The sequence below is a fragment of the Heterodontus francisci genome, chromosome 47 (genome assembly GCF_036365525.1).
Source record: "Heterodontus francisci isolate sHetFra1 chromosome 47, sHetFra1.hap1, whole genome shotgun sequence".
Classification (NCBI taxonomy): domain Eukaryota; kingdom Metazoa; phylum Chordata; class Chondrichthyes; order Heterodontiformes; family Heterodontidae; genus Heterodontus; species Heterodontus francisci.
The window spans coordinates 17,085,984-17,098,386 of NC_090417.1; the positions used below are offsets into that span (position 1 = coordinate 17,085,984).

Sequence of the window (12,403 nt, forward strand, 5' to 3'; positions counted from 1 at the left end):
TCTGCTATTAACCTTGCGAAAGGGGGAACAGGTTACTGAGTTGGATGATCAGCCACGATCATAATGAATGGCGGAGAAGGCTTGAAGGGCCGAATGGCCTACTCCTGCTCCTATTTTCTATGTTACTATGAAATCTTTACACAGTATTTCCAGCACAGAAACAGGCCACTCAACCCAACCAGTCCATGCTAGCATTTATGCTCCACTCAAACCTCCTTCCATCCTTCCTTATCTCACCGTCTCAGCTTATCTTTCTATTCCTTTCTCCCACATGTGCTCATCCAGCTCCCCCTTAAATCTATCTATTTTGCTAGCCTCAACCACTCCCCGTGGCAGCGAGTCCCGCATTCTCACCACTCTCTGGGTAAAGAAATTTCTCCTGAATTCCCTCTTGGATTTCTTGGTGACTACCTTATATTGATGACCTCTCGTTTTGTTCTTCCCAACAAATGGCAGTAATCTCCCTTATCAAAACGTTTCATCATTATACACACCTCTATTAGGTCATCCCTCAGCCTTTGCATCTCAAAAGAGGCTCAGCCTGTTCAACCTTACCTCTCAGTTGCAGGAATGATCCCTGTAAATCGTTGATGCACCAACTCTAACCCCTTTACATTCTTTTTATAATAAGGAGTCCACAACTGTGTACAGTACTTCAAGTGTGGTCCAACAAAAGTTCGATACAACTTCTCTATTTTTTAATTCTATCCTCTGGAAATAAATCTTAGAATCTTGAGGGCTTGAAATTTCGTAAACGGCCCTTAATTGCCGTTGCCTCATTGGTGAACAAATGTTAGATCAGAATAAATAACACGATCCGTCAGTAATCGCAGCTTGAGGTATCTGGGAATCAGAAGGTGCAGGGATACAAACTTGATGGTGGCCTTTGAGTACATATCCATGCACCGCACAATGGCAAAAGTTCGTCCTCTCTGCAGTAATCCATCAAGCTGCATTCAGTGATATTTCTAAACTTGAAACCTAATTAGTTCAATGTAACACAATAAAGATGGCAGGGCAAGTGATGTGTTGCAATATCTGCAGATCGAGGAACCTTGGCTCAGAGTTGATGAGCTGGAGTGCAAAATTCATTCCAGGAGGCAGTCACACCCCTTAGGCTTCAGATTTGGTCTGTTCTCAGGGACAGGTGGGTGTGACCACGAGTGAGACAGATATGGGAATCCAGAAGGTGACAATGGAGGAGCCTCAGCCCTTGCACGTGTCCAACTGGGTTCGAGGTTGTTGCAGCTTGTGTGGACAAGAGGAGGGACTGCAGGCAGGATGAGCAAACTGACCACAGCACTGCAGTGCAGGGGCCATTCAAGTGGGGGGAGTAAAAAGGCATGTAGTAGTACTATGGGACAGTATAGTAGGGGCATAGATACTGTTCTCTGCAAATGAGAGCATGAGTCCCAAAGGCTGTGTTGCCTGCCTGGTGCCAGGGTGAAGGACTTCTCTTTGGGCCCGGAGAGGAACTTGGAGTGGGAGGGGAAGGATGCAGTTGTCGTGGTCCATTTGGGTACTAGTAACATGGGTAGGACTGAAAAAAGAGGTTCTGCTGAGGGACTATAAGCAGCTGGGGGCTAAAATAAAAAGCAGAACCACAAAGGATATAATCTCTGGATTACTACCTGAGCCACGGGCAAATTGGCATAGGGTAAATAAGATCAGAGAGTTGAATGCGGGGCTCAAAGATTGGTGTGGGAGAAATGGGATTCGATTCATGGGGCACTGGCACCAGTACTGGGGAAAGAGGAAGCTGTGCTGTTGGGGTGGCCTTCACCTGAACCGCACTGGGACCAGTGCCTTGGCGAATTGTAAAACTTGGGCTGTAGAGAGGGCTTTAAACTAAATAGTTGGGGGGAGGGTTCAGGGAAGGGGAAATTTAGAAAGTTAACGAGCAAGGGTAAGGCAGGGTAGCGATAAGGGTAATGAAAACCAAGGTGTGACAGGAAGGGACAGAGATAGAGTGCACCAGCAACTAAAGTCAGAGTAGGGAAAAATGTTAAAAAGACAGAATTAAAGGCTCTTTATCTGAATGCACACAACATTTGCAATAAGATAAATGAATTGACAGCACAAACAGAAATAAATGGAGATGTTATGATAGCCCTAACAGAGATGTGGTTGCAAGGCTCGGAAGTAAATATTCAAGAGTACTTGACCTTTTAGAAGGCTGGGAAGAAAGGAAAAGGACGTGGAGTAGCTCTGTTAATAAAGGATGAGATCAGTACCATAGTGAGAAATGATCTTCACTCGGAAGATCAAAATGTAGAATCAGTTTGGGTGGAGATAAGAAATAGCAAAGGAAAGAAGTCGCTGGTGGGCAAAGCTGAGAGGCCCCTAACAGTAGCTACACTGTAGGACAAAGTATAAATCAAGAAATAATGGGGGCTTGTAGGAAAAGTACTGCAGTAATCATGGGCAATTTTAATATTCATATAGATTGGACTAATCAAATTGGCAAAGGTAGCCTGGAGAATTAGTTCATAGGGACAGTTTCTAAAAACAATACGTTCTGGAACCAACCTAGGAACAGGCTATTTTAGAACTGGTAATGTGTAATAAGACAGGATTAACAATTGACCTCATAGTAAAGGATTGTCTAGGCAAGAGTGATCATAACATAATAGAATTTCACATTCAGTTTGAGGGTAAGAAATCTGGGTATGAAACTGGTGTCTTAAACTTAAATAAAGGCAATTACAAGGGTATGAAGACAGAGTTGGCTAAAGTGGACTGGGAAAATAAGTTAAAAGGTAAGACAGTAGAGATGCAGTGGCAGACATTTAAGGAGATATTTCATAATTCTCAACAAAGATATATTCCATTGAGAAAAAAAAACTCTCTGAGAAGGATGGACCATCTGTGCCCCAGTACGGAAGTTAAGGATGGTATCAAAATGAAAGAAAAGGTGCACAATGCTGCAAAGATTACTGGTAGGCCAGAAGATTGGGAAAATTTTAGAAACCAGCAGAGGATGACTAAAAAAGGTCAAGGGGAAGAAATTAGAGTATGAGAGCAAATGAGCAAGAAATATAAAAGCAGAAAGTAAAAGCTTCCACAAATATATAAAAAGGAAGAGAGTAGCTAAAGGAAGTGTTGGTCCCTCAGAGGATGAGACTGGAAAATTAATAATGGGAAACAAGGAAATGGCAGAGACTTTGAACAATTATTTTGTATCTGTCTTCACAGCAGAAGACACAAAAAGCGTCCTAAGAATAATAGAAAATCAAGAGGCTAAAGGGAGGGAGAAACTGAAAACAATTGTCATCACTGGAGAAAAAGTACTGGGAAAACCAGTGGGACCAAAGGCTGACAAGTCCCCTGGACCTGATGGCCTGCATCCTTGGATTTTAAAAGAAGTGGCTGCAGAGATGGTGGATGCATTGATTGTCATCTTCGAAAAATTCCCTAGATTCTGGGAAGGTCCCAGCTGATTGGAAAACTGCAAATGTAACACTTCAAGAAAGGATGGGGACAGAAAGCAGGAAACAGTAGGCCAGTTAGCTCAACATCTGTCATTGGGAAGATGCTAGAATTCATTATTAAGGAAGTATTCACAGCTCCAGCGACCCGGGTTCAATTCTGGGTACTGCCTGTGTGGGATTTGCAAGTTCTCCCTGTGTCTGCGTGGGTTTTCTCCGGGTGCTCCTGTTTCCTCCCACATGCCAAAGACTTGCAGGTTGATAGGTAAATTGGCCATTAGCAATTGTCCCTAGTATAGGTAGGGAAATATAGGGACAGGTGGGGATGTGGTAGGAATATGGAATTAGTGTGGGATTAGTATAAATGGGTGGTTGATGGTCGGCACAGACTCGGTGGGCCGAAGGGCCTGTTTCAGTGCTGTATCTCTAAACTAAACTAAACTATTCGCAGGACATTTGGAAAATTATAATGCAATCATGCAGAGTCAACATGGTTTTAGGTAATGGAAATCATGTTGGACAAATTTATTAGAGTTCTTTGAGGATGTAACGAGCAGAGTGGATAAAGGGGAACCAACAGATGTCGTGAATTTGGATGTCCTAAAGGCATTCGATAAGGTGCCACATAAAAGGTTACTACACAAGATAAGAGCTCATTCTGTTGGGGGTAATATATGAGCGTGGATCGATGATTGTCTAACTAATATGAAACAGAGAGTCAGGATAAATGGGGCATTTTCAGTTTGGCAAACTGGAACTAGTGGAATGCCACAGGGATCTGTGCTGGGACCTCAACTATTTACTATCGATAAGAATGACCTGATCGAAAGGAACGAGTGTTTTGTCGCCAAATTTGCAAAAGCAAGTTGTGAGGAAGACACAAAGAGATATAGATAGGTTAAGTGAGTGGGCAAAAAATTGGCAGATGGAGTATCATGTGGGAAAATGTGAGGTTGGCAGGAGGAATAGAAAAGCAGAATATTATTGACATTGAGAGAGACTGCAGAATGCTGCAGGACAGTGGGATCTGATGTCCTTATATATGAATCACAAAAAGTTAGCATGTAGGTACAGCAACTAATTAGGAAGGCAAATGGAATGTTGGCCTTTATTGCGAGGGGGTTGGAGTATACAAGTAGGAAAGTTTTGCTCCAACTGTACAGGGCATTGGTGAGACCGCACCGAGAGTACTGCGTACAGTTTTGGCCTCCTTACTTAAGGAGGGATATACTTGCATTGGAAGCAGATCAGAGAAGGTTCACTGGGCTGATTCGTGGCTTGTCTTCTGAGGACAGGTTGAGCAGGTTGGGCCTGTACTCATTGGAGTTTAGAAGAATGAGAGGTGATCTTATTGAAACATAAAAGATTCTGAGGGGGCTTAATCAGGGTAGTTGCTGAGAGGATGTTTTCCCTCGTTGGTGAATCTAGAATTAGGGCACAGTTTCAAATTAAGGGGTTTCCCACTTAAGATGGAGATGAGGAGGAATTTCTGCTCTCAGAGGGTCGTTAGTGTTTGGAATTCTCTTCCCCAGAGAGCAGTGGAAGGTGGATTATTGAATATATTCAAGGCTGGCTTGGACAGATTTTTGATCGATAAGGGAGTCAAGGGTTATGAGGGTCTGGCAGAAAAGTGGAAGTGAGGCCACTATCGGGTCAGCCAAGATCTTATTGAATGGCGGAGCAGGCTTAAGGGCACGAATAGCCTACTGCTGCTCCCATTTCTTCTGATCTTATGCATGATTACCAGCTGGATATAGGACCATAGTAACAGACATAGGCCATTCAACCCTTCGAGCCCGCTTTATTATTCAATCAGATCATAGTTGATCTGGACCACAAATCCATTTTGCTGCCTTCGTTCCACTTCCCTTCATAACCTTCCCTCAGAAAAAGATGTTCGGCTCAGACTAGGAGATATTTAACTGACCCCCAGCATCTACAGCTTTTTCGAGGAGAGAGTCCCAGATTTCCACTATCCTTTGTGTGAAGAAGTGCTTCCCGATTGCACTGCTAAATGGCATGCTCTAATTATAAGGCTATGTCCCCTTGTTCTGGATTCCCCCACCGGAGGAGATAGATTCTCACTATCTACCCTATCGAATCCTTTTATTATTTTTAATACCTTCATTACATCACCTCTCAATCTTCTAAATGTAAGGACATAAAGCCAAGTTTATGCAATTTGTCCACATAATTTAACCTTTTAAAGCTCCCCCGTCCCTTTGATGGTGTGTTCAAGACACTGTCGACATGAAAGTTGTTGCATTCAGCGTTTACACTGGAAATGCTAGTGCTCTAAGCTGGTGAGTCAGTTTGACTGTATAGCTGGGTTACAGATGGTCTGGACACTGACCCCAGATTGTGGTGTTGTGGGTCCTGCTTCATCTCTGGCCCATGGCCCAGTGAGTCTTGGTTGTGGCACGAGGCCGGTCACCCGATCCAAGTAGAGGGTGCAGCACTTGCCAATGTGCAATTTGGGTGGTGGCTGCTTTTGGTGTGCCAACCAGCCGCTTGTCACGAATCAGAAACAGGGGCCAAATTTCAACAAATTTCTTCTGGCTCAACCTCGGGGACACGTCACTTTCTTGGACCGGGCTCCGTCTACAGCCCCTAACCTGGGGAGGGAGGGAACCTTTTGCCAAGTCGCAAAATATTTCTTACACTGGAAAATCTGATCAAATTTCTGCTCATCATCAACTGAACAATTCCATTAACTGCAGTATTAACCATCGAGAGCTACAACTGCAATGGAATCAGATCTCCAATTAAGATCAAATCGACAAAAGATCATTGTGAGAGAGCTGAATTAACAGGGACAAGCCCTGAGCGTCACAAGCATCGATTGACCAGAGTAAAAATACAAATGCTGGAAATTTGAAATAAAAGCAGAGAATTCCAGAAATGCACAGCATCTGAGCCACAAATGTGGGATGTTATTTTGGTCGTCACTCTTCTGGCGGCTGTGAATTTATTCTTTGATTACCGGAGCCCTATGGAGGAGAAAGATTTGCCTCCAAGGGGATCTCAGGAACGGGAAGGGTAGGGGAGTTGCAACTAACCTCGAGTCCTGCGGTAGGGAAGGAGGGGACGGTGAGTGGTGGGGGGAAAGGAGCCTGGATTGCCCTTCCCAATTGATAACTCCTGTCAGAAGTGCAAGCATGTCGGTGTCGAGTTCAGCAATGATGCCACCCAGATTTACGTTTCTATTGACGTGGCTCACAGTGAATAATTGTGATTTAGGTGAGGTGCCAAGGAAGGGGGTAAGGAAGGGACAAAGTGCTTCACAGCCAGTGAGTGACTTTTGGAAATACAATCGCTATTGTTACATCGGCAGCCAGTTTGTGCAGAGCAAGTGAGACGAATAATCAATTAATCACGTCATCGAGATCTTGGTTGAGGGATGAATATTGGCCAGAACAACTTGAAGAGTCCTTCCTCTTTCTGAATAGTGCCACTGCACAGAGAGACCCTGGAACGCTTCCGCCTGAAGTTGGCACCCCAACTATGTAGCACTCCCTCAGTCCTTCGCTGTCGCCTGGATTGCATGCTCATGACTGCGAAATTGAACCCAGAACCTTCTGATTCCGAGGCAGAGAGTTCCACCGACTGAGCAAAGCTGGCCTTGAGAGTAAAGTGATTGATGAGAACATTTTTTTTTTCAATGTGAGCTTGTCATTTCAGCCTCATGTGCTAAAATAGCCCCCTCACACAAGCATTCAGTAACTCATCAGATTCCTTAAGTCACTCGAGCTGCAGAAACTTAAATTGTATTTGATGTGATTCTTGATAGCTGTTCACTTTGACAATGAGTCTTGCTGAGGTGACTCTCTTTGCAATTCAAGCGTTTGCCACACCCTTCCCTGCAGAAATAATTTGTCACTAACACTAATTGAAAACTGTTTCACTCTCACCTCATCCCCAAAGCTACTCAGGACTGAACAGGCCACAAGCCACTGTATTGTTAGATACTTTATTTGCCTGCTGTGGCTCAGTTTGTAGCACCCTCATCCTTGAATCATAAAGTTCTGGGTTCGATTCCTACTTCAGGACTTGAACATAAAAATCACTGCTACACTTCCAGTGCAGTACTAATGCAGTGCTGTCTTTCGGATGGGATGTGAAACCGAGGCCCTGTCTGCCCTCTCAGGTGGAAGTAAAAGATCTCACATCATGATTTAGAAGAAGAGTTGTGCCCAGTATTCTGGCAAATATTTATTCCTCAGTCAACATGACATGAACAGTTAGTCTGATCATTATTACATTGCTGTTTGTGGCAGCTTGCTCTGTGCCATGTGACAACACTACATCAGTGATGACACTTCTAAAGTATTTCATTGGCAGTAAAGTTCTTTGAGATATCTGGTGGTCGTGAAAGGTGCGATATAAAAGCAAGTCATTTTTCATTTCACTTCAGTTACACAGGCAAGGTTAACGGGGCGATCATCACAAGCACAACGTTAGATGCTTTCAGAATTGCAAGAATGCAACAATCCCCAGATTCACATTAACAACCAGCTGCATTTCGTAGTTTGCAGGGTTATTAGATGTCGTAGGCAAAGCTGACGCGCTTTCAGTTTCTGTAGCAACCTGACGTACAACAGTCACATACTCTGAAGTCGACAGCTTGATCAATGTTGATATAAAGGATGGACCTTTCCATCAAGTTGCAGTTTGATAGAAACAAGCTATTTTCAGCCCTCAATTCACTGGTCCTGACCTGAGAGCCTTTGTTCTTTATCTCATCAGTTTTATATTAGTGTGAGTTACCAGTTGTAGTCTATTGTTCCATTTCTGATATCAGCCATGCCTCTGAGGGTAGAGATATTGTCTCTGAGTCAGGATAAATCCCACTCCTGAAACTTGAGCACAAAGGTCCAGGTTGACACTCCAGCGCAGTACTGGGGGAATGCTGCACCTGCGGAGGTGTTGTCTTTTCAAAGAGACGTTAAAGCGAGATCTAATCTGCCCTTTCAGGTGGACATAAAAGATCGCATTACACAAGCTTCAAGAAGAGTTGCAGGGGCTTATCACATTTGCGTTGCTGGGAGCTTGCTGTGCGCAAATTGGGTGGCACCTTTCCGACATTACAACAGTGACTACTGTCATGCTCGGCCCCCCACCTGCCAAGAATGAGGCACATTAATTTTGTCATGAACATTGATTTTTAACTGTTGTTGGAGCGAGGAAATGACTTGTTAAACAGCTCAGCCGTGGCTGGAAAAAATATATTTATGCACTAACAGACAGTGAAGGTGAGGAAGCGCATTCCAGGGCCTCCTAAGGAGGATACAGTCCGCAACGGTCAGGACTGGTTAGACCAGCTGGTCACATGACTACCTGGTTGTTCCAGGGTTTTCATTTGAACTGGCCTCTGAATCCACTGAAGACACGAGAGAAAGGTCTCCTACAGCAAACAAGGTTTAAGAAGAATACTGGGCCCCAACGAAAAGCAAGATCTACCTGCAATCAAGGATTCTCCAGTGAGCTCAAAGAACAGTAACAAAAACTCTTCAGATATTGCCGCAAACTTTTTCACTTTATTTTTCTTCTGCTCTTTTCTGTCTCTTGCATGTGTGTATCGGGTATGCATGCGAACGTGGGCGCGTCATGTATCCGTAGATGTTAACCGAATTAGAGTTTAAGTTTGATAAATTTCAACTTTTCTTCTTTAAACCTAAGAAAGCCTGTTTGTGCTGCTTTCTTTGCCTGATAATTGCAAGGCGGTGACCCAGGATTCACCAGGGAAGAGCTAAAAACCTGTTCCAGTGAGACCAGGTGAAGGCTGGCTTCCTTATTGTCTCTTTACTGACTGACAGTAACCTTGTACTGCAGGATCCGCTCCTGTTTTCCCTACATTCTTCAACGTAATTGTCAAGCTGCAGAGTAAATCTTAGCTATGTTCTTCATCCAAAGATTACAAAAACAGAACACGTTCGTTATTGCTCTGCACAATTAGCTGTGAGAAAACATTGCGAAGATCCATTTTTCAAAACATTATTTACATCGGTGACAGTATGCTCGCCAGCATCAACAGGTGGACTGCAAACTAAGCTGTAAACAGGGCAACACTGGAGATCGGGCGTGGGGGATGTGAGAGAATTCTCCAAGCCTGTTTGTGAAGAAGACACTGAGACTAGGATGCTTTGGTGGAGATTGTTTATTGCTTGCCACAGAGCTTACTTCTGCTCACCTAACAACACCCAACACTTGTTCACCCTATTATCTTGAACTGCCAAGTATTTATCATCCATTAACAGAACTTCAGACCTAAACAGAGGATACAGTGGTGGGGGGACAGTAGGATAAACAACAAATGCCAGTTATTGCCTGTTGAGTTCTTTGGCGATCTGCTCCCCAATGACAGACAGTAGTCCTCATTAAATCCCCCAACTGCAGGAATAGAACAGTAGCTACAATCCACTGGACATTTAGAGAGTGAGAGGCTGTGGGGAATCTGGAATCTAGGGCTATGCATAAAAACCTAAGAACGGAAGAAATAGGAGGAGGAGTAGGCCATTCAGCCCCTCAATCCTGCTCTGCCATTTAATAAGATCATGGCAGATCTGAGGTTGGCCTCAATTCCACTTTCCTGCCAGTCCGCATAACCCTTCACTCCCCTATAGTCGAAGTATCTGTCAAACTCAGCTTTGAATATATTCAATGACCCAGCCTCCACTGCTCTCCGGGGTAGAGAATTCCAAAGATTCACTCTGAGAAAAGAAATTCTGACTCATCTCTGTCTTAAATGGGAGTCCATTTCTGAAACTGTGCTCCCTAGTTCTAGATTCCCCCATGAGGGGAAACATCCTCTCAGCATCTACCCTATCAGGCCCTCTCAGAATCTTGTATGTTTCAATAAGATCACCTCTCATTCTTCTGAACTCCAATGACTACAGGCCCAACCTGCTCGGCCTTTCCTCATAACACAACCCCTTTATCCCAGCAATCGGCCGAGTGAAGCTTCTCTGATCTGCTTCCAATGCAAGTATACCCCTCCTTTAGTAAGGAGACCAAAACTGTACACACTACTCTCGGTATGGTCTCACCAATGTTTTGTATAGTTGTAGCAAGAGTTCCCTACTTTTATATTCCATCCCCCTTGTAATAAAGGCCAACTGGAGGTTGAGAATTCAAATCCTATCTTGGCAGGTCCAATACCATGCAATAAATTTGGTAATTTTTAGGTTGATAAAAACCCAACCTGCCCTCCCTGTTCCAGCTAATACCCATCTAACTCCAGTTCCACACTCTTCACAGCCTCCGGAGTGGATTTGTAAGCTTTCAGTTGCTCAATCACAAACTAGGAATGGGCAATAATTGCCACTGTCACCAATATCCCAGAAACAGTGGGCTTTTACCAGTCTTCTGGGGATGGGGTGGGTTGGGGGAAGGAGGGTCTGTAAAATTGTGAGACAAGGTCGCCTGTTGTCTCCCGCCGCCATGCTATCTTGCCAAAGGTGGGAAGGTGGCAGATGGCCCTCCCACCCAGAGGCCAGTTGAGCCACTGAAGTGGACAACTAAGGGCCCCTTCCCGCACCACTGGCTTCTTACCAGCGGTGGGTGGGCCCTCTGCTGTGTGGGGTGACCGCCAGCCAAACCATGGTCGCCTCCCAGTGGGTTCGTTGGTGGGGCGCCTCCTGCTCAGGCACCCTTTGGGCCACGGTGGAGCTCCTGGCAGCAATGGCCGCTCCTCTGGCAACGGCGCCGCCTGCCCTCATCAACACCTCCACCCCCACTTCATGGGGCCTACCTGACTGGTCCCAGCACCCCCAGACACCACTTAACTGGTTGAGAGGATGGCGTCCTTTCTTCTCGGCACAGTCCCAACAGTGGCCACCGCTCCCGGTGGCAATGCTGATCTGCTAGCCCTCTGACTGGCCGGCAGCTCTTGGGGGCGGGCAGCCGTCCTTAATAGGGACGGCATCCCCGATGGCAACCAATTAGTTGCCTGATCCCCTTAAAATGCCGCTCCGGATCCTGCAGATGGCTTTCGTGCTTATCGTCGGGGCCCCTGTCCCAAGAACAAAATTCAAGCCAATGGGTGTAATATCCCTGCCTGCCTGTTTGTTGAATAAAATACAATTTCTGCTTTACTGCTCTCCCAAGTAGCCTGTCCCATCGCTGTGGTAGAGCAATCCATAATTTGTACCATGGTTTTACATTCCGTCCTTCCTGCCAAAAGCTGTTGAACAGAAACTCAGAACCAACAAGCAGTACCGTCTGGAATGTTCACCCTCAGTGGAGAGTCAGGGGGTGGCCAAGCTCCCACAGTCTCCCTGTTCCAGAACCAACAGGTGCTTTGAATTACACAAGTTGTACAAGATATCAACCCTTCAACATTTCGTCCCAAGTGACCCAACTTTTATTATGATTACCTGGAAAACTAGTCTGCAAAAAAAATATTTGAAGCATAACACTGGGAGCTGATCAAAAGCCAGAGGGTGATGGAGGTCTGGAACTCACTGCCTGAAAGGGCGGTAGAGGCAGAAACCCGCAATGCATTGAAAAAAAAACACTTGGAAATGCAGTTGAAATGCTGTAACCTACAGGCCTATGGAACAGGAGTTGGGAAGGGCTGAATGGCCTCCTTCTGTGCTGCCAATTTCCGTGATTCTAAAATCCCCTCTGAATCAGGAAGAAGAACAGTACTCTGGTTATCTGACCACAGAAAAACAACAGCTTGCATTTGTAAAGCAAAGTCAGGACTGACACCAATGCGTCAACCAATGAGTTGCAGGTGGTGCAGAGATTCAGGCAGCAGCAAACAGAGCCTGTTTGAACAAAGTCACTCCCGAACTACAGCCAAACAGAACTCATGTTTGAAACTACAGCAAAGTATCCCGATAAAAACAGGATTATTGCTCCAGCAAAATGCAGCGAGTGGAGGACAGTTACATAACACTTGTGCGCATAAAATCAATCCCAGTCACTTGCAGCAGTGTGGATTCCAGGCATGATTAATAATGGAGGAATAA

At 45.0% G+C, this 12,403-nt stretch overlaps 1 protein-coding gene across 2 annotated transcripts in view; it reads right to left on the reverse strand.

The window, feature by feature from the left end:
* LOC137357255 (GDNF family receptor alpha-2-like) overlaps positions 1 to 12,403 on the reverse strand; it is a 217,401-nt gene that overhangs the window by 74,399 nt on the left and 130,599 nt on the right. The gene's annotated exons all lie outside the window — the stretch shown is intronic.